We start from the raw sequence: 6354 nt of genomic DNA, 5'->3' as shown, positions 1-6354 counted from the left end.
CGTTTTGAGTGAATCAAATTGCTATGGTTTCATATTGAACTCTATTTTATGAATCTAAACAGAAAAAGTATAGGTTTATAGTCGGAAAAATAAGTTACAAGTCGTTTTTGTAAAGGTAGTCATTTCAGTCGAAAGAACGACGTCTAGATGACCATTTTAGAAAACATACTTCCACTTTGAGTTTAACCATAATTTTTGGATATAGTTTCATGTTCATAATAAAAATCATTTTCTCAGAATAACAACTTTTAAATCAAAGTTTATCATAGTTTTTAATTAACTAACCCAAAACAGCCCGCGGTGTTACTACGACGGCGTAAATCCGGTTTTACGGTGTTTTTCGTGTTTTCAGGTTTTAAATCATTAAGTTAGCATATCATATAGATATAGAACATGTGTTTAGTTGATTTTAAAAGTCAAGTTAGAAGGATTAACTTTTGTTTGCGAACAAGTTTAGAATTAACTAAACTATGTTCTAGTGATTACAAGTTTAAACCTTCGAATAAGATAGCTTTATATGTATGAATCGAATGATGTTATGAACATCATTACTACCTTAAGTTCCTTGGATAAACCTACTGGAAAAGAGAAAAATGGATCTAGCTTCAACGGATTCTTGGATGGCTCGAAGTTCTTGAAGCAGAATCATGACACGAAAACAAGTTCAAGTAAGATCATCACTTGAAATAAGATTGTTATAGTTATAGAAATTGAACCAAAGTTTGAATATGATTATTACCTTGTATTAGAATGATAACCTACTGTAAGAAACAAAGATTTCTTGAGGTTGGATGATCACCTTACAAGATTGGAAGTGAGCTAGCAAACTTGAAAGTATTCTTGATTTTATGTAACTAGAACTTGTAGAATATATGAAGAACACTTAGAACTTGAAGATAGAACTTGAGAGAGATCAATTAGATGAAGAAAATTGAAGAATGAAAGTGTTTTTAGGTGTTTTTGGTCGTTGGTGTACGGATTAGATATAAAGGATATGTAATTTTGTTTTCATGTAAATAAGTCATGAATGATTACTCATATTTTTGTAATTTTATGAGATATTTCATGCTAGTTGCCAAATGATGGTTCCCACATGTGTTAGGTGACTCACATGGGCTGCTAAGAGCTGATCATTGGAGTGTATATACCAATAGTACATACATCTAAAAGCTGTGTATTGTATGAGTACGAATACGGGTGCATACGAGTAGAATTGTTGATGAAACTGAACGAGGATGTAATTGTAAGCATTTTTGTTAAGTAGAAGTATTTTTATAAGTATATTGAAGTCTTTCAAAAGTGTATAAATACATATTAAAACACTACATGTATATACATTTTAACTGAGTCGTTAAGTCATCGTTAGTTGTTACATGTAAGTGTTGTTTTGAAACCTTTAGGTTAACGATCTTGTTAAATGTTGTTAACCCAATGTTTATAATATAAAATGAGAATTTAAATAATTATATTATCATGATATTATCATGTATGAATATCTCTTAATATGATATATATACATTAAATGTCTTTACAACGATAATCGTTACATATATGTCTCGTTTAAAAATCATTAAGTTAGTAGTCTTGTTTTTACATATGTAGTTCATTGTTAATATACTTAATGATATGTTTACTTATCATAGTATCATGTTAAATATATATATATATATATATCCATATATATGTCATCATATAGTTTGTACAAGTTTTAACGTTCGTGAATCACCGGTCAACTTGGGTGGTCAATTGTCTATATGAAACATATTTCAATTAATCAAGTCTTAACAAGTTTGATTGCTTAACATGTTGGAAACATTTAATCATGTAAATATCAATCTCAATTAATATATATAAACATGGAAAAGTTCGGGTCACTACAGTACCTACCCGTTAAATAAATTTCGTCCCGAAATTTTAAGCTGTTGAAGGTGTTGACGAATCTTCTGGAAATAGATGTGGGTATTTCTTCTTCATCTGATCTTCACACTCCCAGGTGAACTCGGGTCCTCTACGAGCATTCCATCGAACCTTAACAATTGGTATCTTGTTTTGCTTAAGTCTTTTAACCTCACGATCCATTATTTCGACGGGTTCTTCGATGAATTGAAGTTTTTCGTTGATTTGGATTTCATCTAACGGAATAGTGAGATCTTCTTTAGCAAAACATTTCTTCAAATTCGAGACGTGGAAAGTGTTATGTACAGCCGCGAGTTGTTGAGGTAACTCAAGTCGGTAAGCTACTGGTCCGACACGATCAATAATCTTGAATGGTCCAATATACCTTGGATTTAATTTCCCTCATTTACCAAATCGAACAACGCCTTTCCAAGGTGCAACTTTAAGCATGACCATCTCTCCAATTTCAAATTCTATATCTTTTCTTTTAATGTCAGCGTAGCTCTTTTGTCGACTTTGGGCGGTTTTCAACCGTTGTTGAATTTGGATGATCTTCTCGGTAGTTTCTTGTATAATCTCAGGACCCGTAATCTGTCTATCCCCCACTTCACTCCAACAAATCGGAGACCTGCACTTTCTACCATAAAGTGCTTCAAACGGCGCCATCTCAATGCTTGAATGGTAGCTGTTGTTGTAGGAAAATTCTGCTAACGGTAGATGTCGATCCCAACTATTTCCGAAATCAATAACACACGCTCGTAGCATGTCTTCAAGCGTTTGTATCGTCCTTTCGCTCTGCCCATCAGTTTGTGGATGATAGGCAGTACTCATGTCTAGACGAGTTCCTAATGCTTGCTGTAATGTCTGCCAGAATCTTGAAATAAATATGCCATCCCTATCAGAGATAATAGAGATTGGTATTCCATGTCTGGAGATGACTTCCTTCAAATACAGTCGTGCTAACTTCTCCATCTTGTCATCTTCTCTTATTGGCAGGAAGTGTGCTGATTTGGTGAGATGATCAACTATTACCCAAATAGTATCAAAACCACTTGCAGTCCATGGCAATTTAGTGATGAAATCCATGGTAATGTTTTCCCATTTCCATTCCGGGATTTCGGGTTGTTGAAGTAGACCTGATGGTTTCTGATGCTCAGCTTTGACCTTAGGACACGTCAAACATTCTCCTACGTATTTAGCAACATCGGCTTTCATACCCGGCCACTAAAAATGTTTCTTGAGATCCTTGTACATCTTCCCCGTTCCAGGATGTATTGAGTATCTGGTTTTATGAGCTTCTCTAAGTACCATTTCTCTCATATCTCCAAATTTTGGTACCCAAATCCTTTCAGCCCTATACCGGGTTCCGTCTTCCTGAATATTAAGATGTTTCTCCGATCCTTTGGGTATTTCATCCTTTAAATTTCCCTCTTTTAAAACTCCTTGTTGCGCCTCCTTTATTTGAGTAGTAATGTTATTATGAATCATTATATTCATAGATTTTACTCGAATGGGTTCTCTGTCCTTCCTGCTCAAGGCATCGGCTACCACATTTGCCTTCCCCGGGTGGTAACGAATCTCAAAGTCGTAATCATTCAATAATTCAATCCACCTACGCTGCCTCATATTCAGTTGTTTCTGATTAAATATGTGTTGAAGACTTTTGTGGTCAGTATATATAATACTTTTGACCCCATATAAGTAGTGCCTCCAAGTCTTTAATGCAAAAACAACCGCGCCTAATTCCAAATCATGCGTCGTATAATTTTGTTCGTGAATCTTCAATTGTCTAGACGCATAAGCAATCACCTTCATTCGTTGCATTAATACACAACTGAGACCTTGCTTTGATGCGTCACAATAAATCACAAAATCATCATTCCCTTCAGGCAATGACAATATAGGTGTCGTAGTTAGCTTTTTCTTCAATAACTGAAACGCTTTCTCTTGTTCATCATTCCATTCAAATTTCTTCCCTTTATGCGTTAATGCAGTCAAGGGTTTTGCTATTCTGGAAAAGTCTTAGATGAACCTTCTGTAGTAACCAGCTAGTCCTAAAAACTGACGTATGTGTTTCGGAGTTTTCGGGGTTTCCCACTTTTCAACAGTTTCTATCTTTGCCGGATCCACCTTAATACCTTCTTTGTTCACTATGTGACCGAGGAATTGAACTTCTTCCAACCAAAATGCACACTTTGAAAACTTAGTTTACAATTCTTCCTTCCTCAATACTTCTAACACCTTTCTCAAATGTTCACCGTGTTCTTGGTCATTCTTTGAGTAAATAAGTATGTCATCAATGAAAACAATGACAAACTTGTCAAGGTATGGTCCACACACTCGGTTCATAAGGTCCATGAACACAGCTGGTGCATTAGTTAAACCAAACGGCATGACCATAAACTCGTAATGACCATAACATGTTCTGAAAGCAGTCTTTGGAATATCATCTTCTTTCACCCGCATTTGATGATACCCGGAACGTAAGTCAATCTTTGAATAAACAGACGAGCCTTGTAGTTGATCAAATAAGTCGTCGATTCTCGGTAGTGGGTAGCGGTTCTTGATGGTAAGTTTGTTCAACTCTCGGTAGTCGATACACAACCTGAATGTACCATCTTTCTTCTTGACAAACAAAACAGGAGCTCCCCACGGTGATGTGCTTGGTCGAATGAAACCACGCTCTAAAAGTTCTTGTAATTGGCTTTGCAGTTCTTTCATCTCGCTGGGTGCGAGTCTGTAAGGAGCACGAGCTATTGGTGCAGCTCCTGGTACAAGATCTATTTGAAATTCAACGGATCGATGTGGGGGTAATCCCGGTAATTCTTTTGGAAATACATCGGGAAATTCTTTTGCAATGGGAACATCATTGATGCTCTTTTCTTCAGTTTGTACTTTCTCGACCTGTGCTAGAATAGCATAGCAACCTTTTCTTATTAGTTTTTGTGCCTTCAAATTACTAATAAGATGTAGCTTCGTGTTGCCCTTTTCTCCGTACACCATTAAGGGTTTTCCTTTTTCTCGTATAATGCGAATTGCATTTTTGTAACAAACGATCTCTGCTTTCACTTCTTTCAACCAGTCCATACCGATTATCACATCAAAACTCCCTAACTCTACTGGTATCAAATCAATCTTAAATGTTTCAATAACCAGTTTAATTTCTCGATTCCGACATATATTATCTGCTGAAATTAATTTACCATTTGCTAATTCGAGTAAAAATTTACTATCCAAAGGCGTCAATGGACAACTTAATTTAGCACAAAAATCTCTACTCATATAGCTTCTATCCGCACCCGAATCAAATAAAACGTAAGCAAATTTATTGTCAATAAGAAACGTACCCGTAACAAGCTCCGGGTCTTCCTGTGCCTCTGCCGCATTAATATTGAAAACTCTTCCGCGGCCTTGTCCATTCGTGTTCTCCTGGTTCGGGCAATTTCTAATAATGTGACCCGGTTTTCCACATTTATAACAAACTACATTGGCATAACTTGCTCCGACACTACTTGCTCCGCCATTACTCGTTCCGACACCATTTGTTCCTTTTGTTCTATTAACCCCTGGTCCGTAGACCTCACACTTCGCCGCGCTATGACCATTTCTTTTACACTTGTTGCAAAATTTGGTGCAGAACCCCGAGTGATACTTTTCACACCTTTGGCATAGCTACTTCTGATTGTTGTTGTTGTTGCGGTTATTATTGTTGTTGGGATGATTGTTGTAGTTGCTGTTGTTGTTGTTGGGCCGTTTGTTGTAGTTGCGATTGATGTTACGATTGTTGGGATAATTATTGCGATTATTGTTGTAATTGCTGTTGTTGTTGTATTGGTGATTCTTATCACCGTTTTCCTCCCACTTTCTTTTGACTTGCTTCACATTGGCCTCTTCAGCAGTCTGTTCTTTAATTCTTTCTTCAATCTGGTTCACTAGTTTGTGAGCCATTCTACATGCCTGTTGTATGGAGGCGGGCTCGTGTGAACTTATATCTTCTTGGATTCTTTCTGGTAATCCTTTCACAAACGCGTCGATCTTCTCTTCCTCATCTTCGAATGCTCCCGGACACAATAGGCACAATTCTGTGAATCGTCTTTCGTACGTGGTAATATCAAATCCTTGGGTTCGTAACCCTCTAAGTTCTGTCTTTAGCTTATTGACCTCGGTTCTGGGACGGTACTTCTCGTTCATCAAGTGCTTGAATGTTGACCACGGTAGTGCGTACGCATCGTCTTGTCCCACTTGCTCTAGATAGGTATTCCACCATGCTAACGCAGAACCTGTGAAGGTATGCGTAGCGTACTTCACTTTGTCCTCTTCAGTACACTTACTTATGGCAAACACCGATTCGACCTTCTTGGTCCACCGTTTCAATCCGATCGGTCCTTTGGTTCCATCAAATTCCAAAGGTTTGCAGGCAGTGAATTCTTTGTAGGTGCATCCTACACGATTTCCAGT

This window comes from Rutidosis leptorrhynchoides, chromosome 2 (genome assembly GCF_046630445.1).
Source record: "Rutidosis leptorrhynchoides isolate AG116_Rl617_1_P2 chromosome 2, CSIRO_AGI_Rlap_v1, whole genome shotgun sequence".
NCBI lineage: Eukaryota > Viridiplantae > Streptophyta > Magnoliopsida > Asterales > Asteraceae > Rutidosis > Rutidosis leptorrhynchoides.
Note: the sequence above shows the minus strand (reverse complement) of the source record.